The 17017-nt window shown below is 35.6% G+C and overlaps 1 long non-coding RNA gene across 1 annotated transcript in view; it reads right to left on the bottom strand.

The window, feature by feature from the left end:
* The window catches only part of LOC126828533 (uncharacterized), a 127721-nt gene that overhangs the window by 80118 nt on the left and 30586 nt on the right, over window positions 1–17017 (bottom strand). Inside the window, exons 2-3 of the long non-coding RNA XR_008787460.1 lie at window positions 7687–7800; window positions 162–281 (exon numbers count right to left, since the gene is read on the bottom strand). This is a non-coding gene — a long non-coding RNA (uncharacterized LOC126828533). The remainder of the gene's footprint in view (window positions 1–161; window positions 282–7686; window positions 7801–17017) is intronic.

Below are 17017 nucleotides of genomic sequence, written 5' to 3'. Positions count from 1 at the left end.
TACAGCAGTTTCGGGCCCATTTATTTTTTTTAACTCTAACGTTGACGTTGCCCTATGATATTGTGAGAGTGTAGACACGAGATCGATTCAGTTTAGCAGTATAACTGCAAATATGCGTTTGGCAGTTTCAAAACATTAAATAATATTTTATTCATACTCACTTTCACATGTTGTCCCCGTGAACCCTTCTGAGCAGTCGCAGGTAAACCCATTATCTGTTTGCCTACATGTTCCCGAATTCCGACAAGGACCCGAGTCACATGGATTAACACTAACAGGAGCTGTAAACAGAAATATAGTTTTTAATATTATGCATGTGTATAAACTGTCATAATAGTTGTAAAAATAACTTGGATAAGAGATAACTACTATCATTCAATATAAATAATATACATTTTTAATTTACAAGGATTTTCATTTACATGGTTTAACTTACGTAACTGGAGCTGTAAAAATAAATATAGATTTTATATTGTTCGTGTATTTAAACTCTCATAATAGTTTTTCAGAAATGTAAAAATAACTTGGATAATCACTAGCCTTCAATATATTGTTTTTCGACGTTCTATTTACATAGATGTAAACATTTATAAGAGATTATTTCTAAATTAACGAGAATATATTTTTGCTAGAAACAAGAAATTGTAGACGTATTTTGTACGGATAGCATGTAGATAAATTAAAATGCAAACCCTAACCCTAGCTTCTGTCAATTATGAGCTGTCAATGACATATAGAGGTTTGGTGTTGCCCGGGGCCATCCCCTTGGTCGTTTTCAACTAAGACTATAGAAAACGACAAAGTACTTTAAATAAAGTACAGATTTTCCGGCGTGGTTCCCCCTTGTCAGTGATGCAGGACGGAGGGCCTGACAAGGATAGCTGTCTAGTCATTCGGATGAGACGAAAAACCGAGGTCCCGTGTACACATTGGCGTGCACGTAAAAGATCCCTTGACAGTTGGAATTCGATATAAGAGTAGGCCGTAGTGCCGCTGTCCGGGCAAAATTACCCTCATAGCACACTGTGTGGCGTATGCCCGTCTTCATTAGCCCAGTCCGGAGCAAAACAGTAGGACGTTAAACCCCATTTCATTTCATTTAAATCAAGTAGGTCAGTACGTACACCAGAGATAAAATCGAGCATTTCAAACTAAAAAATAAACTATGTTTTAATTTCACCCTTTGTTTGGATTCAACCCCATAATGGATGCCCGGGGGTGTCGCTCCCTCTGCCCCACTGCGGGCTGCAAACCTTGGACGTGCACCTTGTTTCTTTATTTAATAGTGGTATCTCATGTGTACAGTCACATTAAAGGACACATAGGGAATTATATTGTGGTCAGCTATGTCAGTCGTCTGTTAACGTAATGCAAGCCAGCGATCTTGAAACATTAGAATTCTAATTTTTCTTTATTCACATAGAGACAAATGAAAATAAGCAGTGGTTTATCAGGCCTTTAAATTACGGAATAATATTTTAAAATAATATTGTTTATATTAATAAAACACTTATGAAGCTGTGTTGCTTTAACAAAGTCTTTTTTAAGCCTACAGATTAGAAACCCAATTTCGCACAACTGTTTTTAAGGCCAGATGGAAATCGTCATAAATGTCAAGTAAATGCTATGGTTATAGCCCAAATTCCGAACTTCATATATAATTACATATTAGAGAAAATGCCTTCATTTCTTGACAAAAAAAGTGTATTGGTTACATTTGGATTTAAACAACAATACCCACAACATGGGAAGGCAATGAATTTTGGAAATCCATTAACAGTACAAGGAGTTTCTCCTTTATCTCAGCAATTATTGATAACAGAATCTACTTTAAACAATATGTCAATCAATAAAATGAATAAGATTGAACAGCGCACAAGGGCCTAGAACAATAGTCTCCTTTTTTCAGATAGGATTTGGGGCTAAAGTTCTCATAACAAAAATTGAATAATACTGAAAGGAAGTGTCAATTGTATTGAATACAACAGATATCAATTGGAGTGTAATGTCGTATTGTTACGCACAAACCGGGTAATGAAGGCAAGCATACGGCATGCATTATGCTAATGGGAGAAATTTGGACATATTTCGAATTCTAACCGTCAAGATTTCTGTTAAGTGCACTCTAACGTGTGGACGGTACCTTGGTTTTACGCCCCATTCGGTCGCTACCCTTGCAAAGCCCCCCGTCTTGCACCACTGACACGGTCATATAGTCAGTGCCTTACTCACTGGGTCACCGCGGCTCCTTTGCACTTGCATGGAAACAGGAATATAAGTTGTACATGTATAATTATTTAAGGGAGCTGCAGCGCCTAAGTGAATAACATTCTGGCTCACTAACCATGATATCTCGGTTCGCTTCTGGTGTTGGCCGAAACAATTCCGTGGGAATATTCCGGCGCGATTCATCTTTGAGGTTCAAATCACCCGCCAATTCACTAGGCCGCATAACATCGCGGTTATTTCGGCCTCGCCCGAGTAAGCCGTTTAAATGACGTCATCGGTAACCAGAATACACCCGTGAAGGCTCAGTAGTGCGGCGCTACTAATCGAACGCACCCCTCATAACACTGCGAAATAATAAATTAATTGCACCCGTTTGTGTCCCGTTTATGATTGAAATTAATCGGAAATAGTTTAAAATTTTCTCATCTATTCTATACTGATCCGAAATTGTAGTTAGGTGGAACATGTAGCAAAATATTTACGCTAGAAATTCTGGCTGCGTGCCTATTTCTTTAGCAGCGCTATTTACCAGTAGATTCATTTTATTTACATCTTTGACTTCGTGGGATGTAAATATACACGATGTTATAGAATACCAACTTGTATGTAGACATCAGGCGCGGATTTAAGGGGGCGCCAAGTAAGGGCCCCTACGGTTCACACAATCATTAACAAGTATGTCATGACCTTTATGTCAACTTGCATACAACTGCTTTGCGTCGAGATAACGATCGGCGCGAACAAGTATATAGGCAATACGAGCTGTGTTCTACTGGGGCGCTCAGTGTTCTTTTATGCATTGAACAATATCCTTCCCCCACCCCCTTGCATTTCACAGCTTCTAGATTTACTGGAAAATTATAAATTTATTTCTATAAGGGTTACATCAGATGTTTCTTGTCAACATAAGTCAGGGAACAACAATTGCAAACCATACGAAATTATATGAAATCGAGAAAGTTTGGACGGACTGTGGCACTACTCGCTACACTTATTTCAAATTCCAACTGTCAAGGGTTCTTAATGCTACAAGTTTATGAAAGTCACAAAGAAATATTTTAAAATATGAAAGGCCTGAATGGGTTGTAAATAGCTCAATTTTACACCGTTTTTCACATTTAAATCGAAATGGCGCAAAAATGAAATCGAAATTAAAAAAACGGCTTCCGACATTTTTTACGCCTTTACATGGCGCAACTTCTTACTTTTTACTTATTTTTAAAAAAATAATATTTACTTTCGAAAAGACGTTCCTAACCGCCAAAATTGTAGTTTTGGTCAAAATTACGTCATTTCCGCTGCTGACAGAAAACTTTATCGGTAATAAAAAAAAGTTGAGACTTTGCACCATTGAGCATATGAACTTTGTTTTATACAAATCGAGCAATAAATAATTAACCTAGAACCCATAAACTGAATTAGCCAATAGCGGCCAAGGTGAATTATCGATACAAAAATTTTTCATATTTTTGCTCAAATTACATGACCCTTTAATTATAGGTAAAGCGCTATAAAAAATATTAATAAATAAACAAGTCTTTTGTCAAAATTAAAATTTTCAAAATTTGGCGCCTAATATCTTCGAAGATTAATCGAAAACCAAAAATCTAAACAATCGTAGCTATTTGCCGTGTCTCAGGCTATGTCAAAATGTATCAAATGTTAAAATCCGACAATTATTGTTAATATTACGGCAATATTTCAAAAAACGAAAACTTCGGTGATTTCGGACATTTCGCATTGTCACAGAAAGTTCGAAATAGCTTAATTGTCTAAGTCACACCCACTTTCCCAGTAAAACCGAAGACATCGCGTTGATCCGACAAATAGTTTCTGAGATATACTCAAGTGGAAAAAAAAAATAATAATAAGAATAATAATAATCTTAACAAAAACAATAGTGTTTCACACAAGCTACGCAGTGTGAAACCCTAATAATAATCCGAACGAAAAAAATAGTGTTTCACACTGGCTACGCAGTGTGAAACCCTAATAAGAACTAGAACTGCGAAGCAGTAATGACGGGTTTCACCGGTGCCACGTTACCCTTGAACTTATGTCACTCCCGGTGCCACGTTATCCTTGAACTTATGTCACTTCCCGTATCAATGAAACCGTTAAACAGATTTCCACATAAGCATTGCACAAATAGATGCAGAATCAAGCAAATCTAGCAATATCAATTGCATCTATACATATGTTACGATGTGTTACATATGTCAAAAAAGTGATCCTGACAAAATTTGTTACTAATTATCGATAAGTTAGCTAACTTTATAATAGGAAATTAAAATGGGAAAAAAATCTGTAAAAGTCATCCTGACAAAATTGGTTATTTCTGAACAAGGGAAGATGCTAGAAGCTATTTTTGGACATCTATATGATCATATTGATCCAATTTATATGTCCATTGGAATCAAATATCATAATGCTAAACCAATAATAAATATAACTCACTTCAAAATTTGAAAGCTAAAAATACAGTTTTTGTCCAAATGACATTACTTCCGGTGATAATGAAAATGTTAAATTAGTTCTATGAAATCATGGCATAAGGCGTCACATGGTGAAAATTGTATGAAAATCGAATAATAATTTACACTTTTATAGACCAAAAACCTTGAAAAGTAACTTGAAGAAAATCGTCTATTTCTCTGCAACCGTACAAGTTAGAAACGTTTATATGGTATCTGTATGATCGTATGGGTTCATTCTATTTGTTTTTTTTGGAATCAAATATCACAATTTTAAAAACATTACAGATCAGACTCATTTGAATAAAATATCTGATTTGAAGGCTAAAAATACAGTTTTTGACCAAATGACGTCATTTCCGGTGATAGAAAGATGTTGTATTGGCTTGACCTAGTCTAAATTGGCATAAGGCATCAAATGGTAAAAACAAATTGAAAATCGAATGATACTTGACTCTTTTACAGGCAAAATAATTTAAAACATGACACATGCAAAAATTGCCTATTTCTCGGCAACCGCTCACATTACAAACTAATTTTGACATACATTCTCTTCGTATGGATTATTGCTAAATATACAAGCATGCTCAATCGGATATTATTATTTTCAGGTATATTATCACCATTGGTCGAAAACGTCAGAACGAGTGAAATAGCGACGATTCTCGAGTGAGAAAACGGTCTGTCATTTTTCGTTACCGCCGCCAAAATGCCCTAAATTGAACAACGAGTCGGATTGTAGGAATCTCTTACAAATGAAATTTCTATCATTCTATCAGGGATTCGGATTCCGATACAGTTACGGTACCTGACCAGCGCTGCCAGGCAGGATACGCCCACATTTTCGAGAGATGGATAGAGAATAAGCTAACAAGAAAGTGATTTTTCCTACAATCAAGGGCCATAAATCAGGAAATTACAATTCGATATGCGCGAATATCGAAAGGAACTGAGATCTTTGTGTTATAAACTTATATTTCAAGTTTCAACAAAATTGGATAAAAATTGTGACCTCTATAGGGTCCACAACCTTGATATACCATATTTTTACGTTATTTGAGAACGAACGGCGGCCATTTCGTCTGTCAATTTTGGGTCGATTTTCACGAAATACGAACTTAGTCGTCCTTAGGGTAACGGTGATATAATAATACGGTTTTTTAAATCGGATAAAAATTATGACCTCTATAGAGTCCACAAGCTAAAAACGCGATTTTTCGTACAATCAGGGGCCATAATTCAGGAAGTTACTGTCCGATATGCGCGAATATCGAAAGGAACCGAGATCTTTGGGTAACACAAAGTTAAGTGGTAAGGGTTTTCAAATCTTAGCTTTATAAACGGGCCATAATTTAAAAATAAAATAATAACATGATTGGTGCCACCTCACACTTTAAGACACAACATCACATATTTATATTTCACATTTCTATTTCATATTACATAAATGTCATTACAAATACACATTTTACATCAATATATTTCAAAATGTTGTAATCCGATGTAGTAATTTGTCAAAATTGGACAGTTTCTTGTTAATGTCACAGGCCTTGGGCGACTTTGTCTCTTGGGGGTGCTTACTTAATGTCATGGAAATAATGGATGTGACTGTTTCATTTTATTCAACTGTATGGGAAGCCCACGGTGAAATAATTTTTGTTTTGGAAGTTTACATGCCAAATGGCATTCCATTTATGACTTAGTTTTAAATATGAGATAGTATTGTTCTTTTATGTTAATGGATTTTTTTTTATGTATCATATTGTACAACAAGTTAAATTTGAGCAATTATGAATCTTAAGTTTACAAACACTTTTTTCCGGGTGATTTGAAGTAACAATCTAAGGGGGAATAGGTTTCTACAAAAAGTATAAAAGGTTCCTATAAAAAGGTATAAAAGGTTTAGATTTTTCTTGTACATTAGTTAGGCAAATGTCAGCCATCTTTGATTTACCAGATTTTACCGCTTTAAGGCAACCTCCGAGCTAGCTGATTAGTTCAGGTCTCTATTGACTGAATAATCCCGGCTCTATTGTTTTCTGGATTTTCAGAAATGGTGCGGTTTACTTGATAGGAACCGGTCCAACACGACCTAATTGTGCACGTTTAAATACGTTTACCAACAGCAGAGAGCAGAAAATTTCCACAATAATATTAATATTTACCAGAATTTGGCGATCTTGTTGCGTAATGCTTAGCAATGATGTCCAGAATATTAATAAACTATAATTTTATATCCCTACTTGCCATTTACTCCATACATGTATGTTAACTCACAGACTTCGCCTATTCATACCCACACGTTGTCTTTGTACGTGTGTTTACAAAATAACAAAAAAAAAAAGTTTCCCGAATAACCAAAATATTTCTAACGAAATTTTCATCAGATTCCACTGACATTTCTTTTCTGTTATCCGTTATTGTTATTTTATTATCTATTTTATCTATAAGCTATTATTGGGTAAATTTTTATCGTAATCTTGATTTACATTATTTTCATGCTTCACTTAAATAGTCCATTATAATTTTCAAATACGGATTGGTACGGTAATACGTACGGTGCAATCCCTGAGTGACATTTAGACGGTTAAACAAAACAAAAAGCGTTAGATGCCTCGATGTCTGTCAATAAAAATGAATTGTCGTTAAGACAGACTATTTACAAGAAAGGGAAAATGTCGGAATGAAATGAACAGAAAGTAATGTAAACTTTAGATTGATCGATCTTAATAAGTGTCGATCTAATATACTTTTTCTATAATACTACTATGAATGACTATTGTCTGATATTTTGTAATAACTGTTATTATGAAATATTGGGCCTTTACGAAATGCAAAAACAGCTACAGCAGTTTCGGGCCCATTGACGTTGCCCTATGATATTGTGAGAGTGTAGACACGAGATCGATTCAGTTTAGCAGTATAACTGCAAATATGCGTTTGGCAGTTTCAAGACATTAAATAATATTTTATTCATACTCACTTTCACATGTTGTCCCCGTGAACCCGTCTGAGCAGGCGCACTCAAACTCAGTATCTGTTTGGCTACATGTTCCAGAATTCTGACAAGGACCCGAGTCACATGGATTAAAAGGAGCTGTAAACAGAAATATAGTTTTTAATATTATGCATGTGTATAAACTGTCATAATAGTTGCAAAAATAACTTGGATAAGAGCTAACTACTATCACTCAATATAAAAATACATTTTTAATTTACAAGGATTTTGTTTACATGGATTAACGGGCCATACTATATACCGGAAAACACAGGAAAACACCGGAAAACAACCGGAAAACACCCGGAAAACCGGAAAACACCGGAAAAACACTAAATACCGGAAAACATCCTAAATACCGGAAAACACCCTAAATAGGTAACCCGGAGCCTGGTCCTCTGTGTGCGGTTTTGGACCAAGTGAGCGCCGATGAAGGAAGGTCAAGGTCATTACGATGTTCGTTTTACAAATAGCCCCCCCCCCCCCAAAAAAAAAAAAAAAAAATTCCGATTTTTTTTTCTCCAAAATTTTGTTGATGCCTATTATGTTTTGAATGTTTTAAAAGACGCAATCAGTCTACCTCCATCATTGACCATATTTTATTTTGTATTTTAATTTTAGTTTTCAGTAAATTTTAGTAGATTTCAGTGTTTCGGTATTTCAGTAGATTAAACACAGCCCTCTGAGGGCCCCGTTATATGCCTGTTGCGCCGGTCTCCTGATTCTTACCAGTAACGCTGGCATCAGGGTGGTACGAATTAGTGGAAGGCACGATTAGGCCAACTCCTCCCTAGGTAACAAAAAATCGCATCATAAAACAGCAAGTATCATCAAAAGCGAGTTAATAAATCTCTGAATAGTTCGAGTTGAAGTTCCAGGTTTAACCACTATGTGTCCTAATCACCAAACGAAATGGATGCCACGCAATTCTCGGACAGGCTGTAATCTGAAAAGTGTCTATCCTTTCCAAGAGCTATCCATCTCGTTGGAAGGGCTAAAAATCTACTTGTTTCTGAGCTTACTTTCATTCCAGGGTCAAATATAATCACTTGAACCATAATAATATTCAACATATTCCATCATAATCCGAGGGCTGCACACAGGATTTTTTTTTCTGGATTACTTTTCGAGCTTTATTCCCCAACTCGTTGACCAGTTTTCCTTGAGAAAACCCCAACTTTCGCCCAATTGTCCATGAGGAAACTACATATTCTATCTTACTGCATTGACGGGAAGTGGTAAGCTGGACGTCTGTGAAAAGGGTTGATCCATAAATTTTCAGGGAAGCAATTGTTGTTTTTGTTTGTGAAATAGAGGACTCTAGCCGATGAGGCTACTTTCCCCCCGAGAACCTCAGGCAACCAATTTGTTTTATGTACTACTATCGTAATAAACATTACTATATTAACCACTTCCTGGTGGCTGAAGACTTACACCGAATGCGTAATCGGGAAAAAATGTCCCCGAGAAAATGTTTTTTCCGACAATCGATATTCGAGATGTCTTCTGTTGCACAAATTATGCTACACTGTGTAAGAACTTGCATCCTTTGATCTGAAGATTGTAGATGGAAAAGTATCATTTGCACTATTTCAAAGTAAACCTGCATTTTCGTATATCATCCCGTAATTTGTGATTAATGACAATGACTGTGGAAAAATATTGGTTGAGGAATGGAAGATCTATGTTCGTCACGTGACTGGACAATTCCACCCCCCGTCCCACCCTGACGATGATCCCTCCGCTCTCTAAAAAAAATCTCGGGCACAGTTTACTCTTCTAAGTTTTCCGGTAGGTATTTAGTAATGCGGAGTTTGGTTCTCGTGTGTGGTTTTGGACCAGGTGAGCGCTGATGAAATAAGTTCATTAACATACAAGCGAGTGATCGCCTACGGTCAAAGAAAAATTTCTTTTCAGATTTTTTTAAAGAATTTCTTCTCCCAAATTTCTCTTCAAAAAAAATTCAAATTTTGTTTCCAGTATTTTTCTCTGTAAAATTATTTCCTACGGAATGTTTTTTTGTAAAACCAATTTTTCGGAAAAATTCTATTTTTTGGGGGGGGCAGAAAATTTTTTTCGTCAAAAAAATTTGGGAGAAAAAAAAATCGGATTTTTTTTAATTTTTTTTATTTTTTTTTTGGGGGGGGGGGGGGCTATTTGTAAATCGAACATGACCTTGACCTTCCTTCATCAGCGCTCACTGGGTCCAAAACCGCACACAGAGGACCAGGCTCCGGGTTACCTATTTAGGGTGTTTTCCGGTATTTAGGATGTTTTCCGGTATTTAGTGTTTTTCTGGTGTTTTCCGGTATTCAGTATAAAATGGTGTTTTCCGGTTGTTTTCCGGTTGTTTTCCGGTGTTTTCCTGTGTTTTCCGGTATATAGTATTGCCGTGGATTAACTAGCGTAACTGGAGATGTAAAAATAAATATAGATTTTATATTGTTCATGTATTTAAACTCTCATACTAGTTTTTCAGAAATGTAAAAATCACTTTGATAATCACTAGCCTTCAATATATTGTTTTTCGACGTTCTATTTACATAGATGTAAACATTTATAAGAGATTATTTCTAAATTAACGAGAATATATTTTTGCTAGAAACAAGAAATTGTAGACGTATTTTGTACGGATAGCATGTAGATAAATTAAAATGCAAGTATGGTGCTTCTGTCAATTATGAGCTGTCAATGGCATATAGAGGTTTGGTGTTGCCCGGTGCCATCCCCTTGATCGTATTCCACTAAGACTATAGAAAACGACAAAGTACTTTAAATCAAGTAGGTCAATACGTACACTAGAGATAAAAGCGAGCATTTCAAACTAAAAAATAAACTATGTTTTAATTTCACCCTTTGTTTGGATTCAACCCCATAATGGATGACCGGGGGTGTCGCCCCCTCTGCCCCACTTCGGGCTCCAAACCTTGGACGTGCACCTTGTTTCTTTATTTAATAGTGGTATCTCATGTGTACAGTCACATTAAAGGGCACATAGGGAATTATATTGTGGTCAGCTGTGTCAGTCGTCTGTTAACGTAATGCAAGCCAGCGATCTTGAAACATTAGAATTCTAGGTTTTCTTTATTCACATAGAGACAAATGAAAATAAGCAGTGGTTTATCAGACCTTTAAAATACGGAATTATATTTTAAAATAATATTGTTTGTATTAATAAAACACTTATGAAGCTGTGTTGCTTTAACAATGCCTTTTTTAAGCCTACAGATTAGAAACCCAATTTCGCACAACTGCTTTTAAGGCCAGATGAAAATCGTCATAAATGTCAAGTAAATGCTATGGTTATAGCCCAAATTCCGAACTTCACATATAATTACATATTAGAGAAAATGCCTTCATTTCTTGACAAAAAAGTGTATTGGTTACATTTTGATTTAAACAACAATACCCACAACATGGGAAGTCAAGGAATTATGGAAATCCATTAACAGTACAAGGAGTTTCTCCTTTATGTCAGCAATTATTGATAACAGTATTTACTTTAAACAATATGTCAATCAATAAAATGAATAAGATTGAACAGCGCACAAGGGCCTAGAACAATAGTCTCCCCAAACATTATTTCTACGCATATAGCTGTGCACCTTTTTTCAGATAAGATTTGGGGCTAAAGTTCTCATAACAAAAATTGAATAATACTGAAAGGGAGAGTCAATTGTATTGAATACAACAGATATTACGCACAAACCGGGTAATGAAGGCAAGCATACGGCATGCATTATGCTAATGGGAGAAATTTGGACATATTTCGAATTCTAACTGTCAAGATTTCTGTTAAGTGCACTCTTACGTGTGGACGGTACCTTGGTTTTACGCCCCATTCGGTCGCTACCCTTGCAAAGCCCCCCGTCTTGCACCACCGACACGGTCATATAGTCAGTGCCTTACACACTGGGTCACCGCGGCTCCTTTGCACTTGCATGGAAACAGGAATATAAGTTGTACATGTATAATTATTTAAGGGAGCTGCAGTGCCTAAGTGAATAACATTCTGGCTCACTAACCATGATATCTCGGGTCGCTTCTGGTGTTGGCCGAAACAATTCCGTGGGAATATTCCGGCGCGATTCATCTTTGAGGATCAAATCACCCGCCAATTCACTAGTCCGCATAACATCGCGGTTATTTCGGCCTCGCCCGAGTAAGCCGTTTAAATGACGTCATCGGTCACCAGAATACACCCGTGAAGGCTCAGTAGTGCGGCGCTACTAATCGAACGCACCCCTTATAACACTGCGAAATAATTAAAATTGCACCGGTTTGTTCCCCGATTATGATTGAAATTAATCGGAAATAGTTTAAAATTTTCTCATCTATTTTATACTGATCCGAAATTGTAGTTAGGAGGAACATGTAGCAAAATATTTACGCTAGAAATTCTGGCTGCGTGCCTATTTCTTTGGCAGCGCTAGTTACCAGTAGATTCATTTTATTTGTACATCTTTGAATTCGTGGGATGTAAATATACACTATGTTGTAGAATACCAACGTGTATGTAGACATCAGGCGCGGATTTAAGGGGGGCGCCAAGTAAGGGCCCCTAAGGTTCACAAAATCATTAACAAGTATGTCATGAACTTTATGTCAACTTGCATACAACTGCTTTCCGTCGAGATAATGATCGGTGCGAACAAGTATATAGGCAATACGAGCTGTGTTCTACTGGGGCGTTCAGTGTTCTTTTATGCATTGAACAATATCCTTCTCCCCACCCCTTTGCATTTCACAGCTTCTAGATTTACTGGAAAATTACAAGTTTATTTCTAAGGGTTACATCAGATGTTTCTTGTCAACATAAGTCAGGGAACAACAATGGCAAACCATACGAAATTATATGAAATGGGTAAAGTTTGGACGGACTGCAGAAGAGTTAGTTTTACGGTTTGGTATAAATTGGCGGACAAACTATGAAATCGCTCCGCCAAGATTAAACTTAATTAATTTGTGAAAACTACTTTTTTGTAAACGTATTTATTCTTTTAAGTTGTGTGTCTTGATATTTTATAAAACGAACTTAAGATTAAAATTGCGAATTGAATCCATCTTTAAACATATGAAAACTTTATAAAATTAACTAAGTTTAGTTAAAACATACTTGGATTTCTTGTCATTTCCATGTCGTTTATATATATCTAATCCAGGGACAATAAGCAGCCATAGATTTATCAGCCGAATTATTTGAACTCAAAAGTACAATTTACACAGGAATCGGGAAATAAATCGCCTCCTTCTATACGATTCATACACGTATCATATGTGTACATATACTTTAACGAAATATTTACTCAAATCTATTTTGTTAGTATCAATATCGATCACAAAAACGCATAAACAGTAACCCAAAGAATTTACTCTATAAACAGGAATTTGAATTGTGTTTTTATAGTAACGTTTTATTGTAGATAATTATTGACTTTCTTACTAAAATTAAATTCGATCACGCATATAAAGGACATAATGTATTTTGTTTTATTCCAAAAATCGTTTTTAAATAATGAGGTAAAGATATATGGATGTTTGCATTTTAAAACAGTTTTATTATAAATATATGTATAAAAAATATGCAAATTGGTTACCTAGCTATTTTATATTAAAATTATTACTTGCGCCTACTAAATAAACATTCTGTTAGAAGGCGATTGCTATATATAGTTATTCTATTAGACAAATTTGATTAAATCAACAAACTACAAAATTCTGTAAATATCATTTAAGAAAAAATGCGCTTGCAGAAGTAGAAAGTTTGTAATTAAGGCCCTTTACATACAAAATATTGTTAAAAGCACTACTATTTCATCAGGTGATACACCAATGTGCTATAACACTATTTATACTTATTCAAATTAATAATGTATACATATATTCTTTAGAATATATATTGGTTTGAAGAAATAAATACATGTAGTAAATAATTGATATGTGTTTTGAAAAGTGGTTTAGTTTTTATATATTTATTTACATACCTGAATTTAATCACTCTTATGTTTATGAAAAGTTAATATCATATACTATCAAAAACCAACTGGGTGTCAATAAGGTCTATGCACCTGAATGATCGTTCAATTTTCTGAAAGTTATAGAGCACTTTGTCACAATATTGGTAACGGCTAGTTTCAGAAAACTTCTAGGTGCAATTTTTCAAGCACCATCAAAAGCCATAATAAGTCGATCAGATTTGTTTATTTTGTTTAAAGTTATGAACGCATTCTTAATTTGATATCATCATATGGGGTTGGTTTTCCAAACAGTTTTTGAAAGCGAATTCTAGGAGCTGTCACCATTATCTAACTATTTTTACAATATAGAAATAGGTAGACCATCTCCTTAAACAGTGTAAACAATATCTATAAAAATTCAAATCAACAAAGTATGACATTTTCGCTCTGATTATTTTTCCACTAAAATCGCTATTTATTAAATTAATTAACTAGATAAATGTATGGCCGCTCCTATAAATTTTATAAATCGCATGAATGAAACTTTTTCAGATGGGGGGATCACGGTGGCTAAGTGGGTAAGACGCTGGTTCGCTAGCCTGGGGGTCGGATGTTCGATCACTGCATTAGCAGAGAAAGTTCATCCAGATTCTCCGGCGTGGTTCTCCCTTGTCAGTGATGCAGGACGGAGGGCCTGACAAGGACAGCGGTTAGTCGTTCGGAGGGGACGAAAAGCCGAGGTCTCGTGTACACATTGACGTGCATATAAAAAAATCCCTTGACAGTTGGAATTTGGTATAAGAGTAGGCCGTAGTGCCGCTATACGGGAAAAATTTCCCTCATAGCACACTGTATGGCGTATGCCCATCTTCATTAGCCCAGTTCGGAGCAGAACAGTAGGATGTTCAACCCCATTTCATTTCATTTCATTTTTTCAGATGTGAATGAGATATATGGTTGATCAGTACCTCTAGTTAATGTTACCTTGTGTATAATGTAAAATTTATAGTCACGTCGATAACCACTGCGAGCCTCCCTTTTATAGTTTAAAATATTCGATCTGTAAATCTGGCAACCAGTTAAAATCGATATATTAAAAATAGTTTATATTTTATAAAAAAAATATGAACCCGAAGAGTTGAAGCTTTACAATTTTCAACAATAAAAGTCAATCCTTTCTTTATGCAATATAATCTATATATCTATATATAAATAATAAAAATACGTCCAGTTAAAAATCAACCACTTTTTAATTAATTTTGATATACATGATATACAAAATACAATTGTGGTTTTTAAGGCTATAGAAGTGGCTGGCGTTTACTATTCATTAATTCAATAAAATAAAACCAAGTACGAACAATCCAAACCATAAGACAGAATTCGAAGTCCTAAAAAACGTTATAGGCAAAATAGGGTTTCAAGCAAAATAGTGTAATCAGCAAATGGACTGCTCCTCGTGCACAAACTACACGACAAACAGTGGTAACAGGTGTCCGGAAGAGTAAGCTTACCCTGCCTGGCGCCACACCCGCCATAGCTGCATCCAAACTATTAGGCGAAATGTCGGTAAAATAGCGTGATTGGCCAATGAACTATCGGTATGCAAAATGCACGTGATGAACTGTGTTAACGATGTAGTAAACATTATCAGGGATATAGTAATAGTATACGTGTCAATTAAATATATCTAGAATAATAGTCGAGAGAGACACGTTATATTTACCAATCAAATCAATATGACGGCCATAAAACTTTTTAAAGGTTTTAATAAGTTTAGTGCGCAAGTATCCTTGTGGTTGAAGCTTAGATGACAAATGCCTCGATCTACTTAAAAAATCAGAATAAAAGGAACAAGCTCTCGCGTAACGAATTAGCTGAGACACAAACACTCCATAAGCTGGTGATATTGGAATGTTACTACTAATAAATGGAAAGTTAACAATCGGAAAGTCAAAGTCATCACGTTTATCGTACAATTTAACACTCAGTTTATTGCAATTGTCAAAATCGAGACGCAGATCCAAGTAGGAAGCGTAATTGTCACTGTCAGTGGTGTTTTTAATTTCGAGCTCATCAGGATATATGAATTCTACATAATCACTAAATTTAGGATTATTAAGTGATAAAACGTCATCGATATATCGATAAGTGAAATTAAAAAGTCTGACTGATCGTTTATTAGTTTTTACGAGCGTCTGTATGTAATCGGCTTCGTACGAATAGAAAAACAGATCAGCAAGCAAAGGTGCACAGTTGGTGCCCATGGGGATGCCAACCACTTGCTGATATATTTCCCCTCCAAATTCAACAAAGATGTTATCAATTAAAAAATCCAACATCTGAATTATCTTGATGGCCGTGAATTTGTTTTTGGAATCACTGTGATTCTTAACGAAATATGTGGAATTGTAATTTACAACTAAATATTGATATCTAGCAGTACCTGATTTAGACGAAAAGACACTGTGAATAATGTCTTTCAACCGGGCTTTTAATTTACTAGAAAAGTCAAACGTTTGAATAGATGAGACTGAAGCAAGGGATCTAGATTGCAAACCATCAAGTAATTCTTTGGAATTTTTCAATATCCACATATGATATTGATTTTTAAGATTGTGGGGGAAAGTCTAAGGCGGGGGGTGGGGGTGGTGACTGAGGCTGCTTGTCCGTAAATTAAATTTTGTCACCAGAATTTTCCACAAATATTATTGTGGAGGTCTTATGTATTTTAGTATTCAAACTGTACACCGCGAGTGGTTTCATTTTACAATTATATTTCCATGATATATGGTCTCATTCACTGATATCTGTGCCTGAAAAACGGAAATACATTGCCCGTCCCGAATCCTACGCCTATGGTTGAAGACATTGTTCAATCGAGGATTGTGTGTCGAGATAAAGGTTAATACATGTAGATATAATGTTTAATGTTTCAGTCGTCAACCCTTAGCCTTGTCGATCCCTATGTTAATAACTTCAAGTGTGTAGTCAGTTTCCGTTATGTTAGATTTCAGTTCATCAAGTTATCAAGATAAATATACTAAGCAGCAAAAGAAACGTCAGGATAGTATGTTACTCTGAATAGACGCATTGCATAAAACTTGCCAAATCTTTTTATTGTATATTTGTGACCACATCTCCAACTTTACCTGGACAATAAGCCTCCTACCCAAACACAGAATTGAACCCAGGAAATATTCTCAAAAAACGCAACCTGACTTCTGAGATGGTAATGTGTTCTCTCCATAATTTTCATGTAACTCATGCTGCATGTGCTGTTTAGCGGGACCAGCCCTATAAAATGCACCCCCACACCTGGTTGAATCATTCACACTACAACGTCAGCAGCATGCAAC

Source organism: Patella vulgata, chromosome 1 (genome assembly GCF_932274485.2).
Source record: "Patella vulgata chromosome 1, xgPatVulg1.2, whole genome shotgun sequence".
Classification (NCBI taxonomy): domain Eukaryota; kingdom Metazoa; phylum Mollusca; class Gastropoda; family Patellidae; genus Patella; species Patella vulgata.
This window is presented reverse-complemented; position numbering and strand designations above follow the sequence as displayed.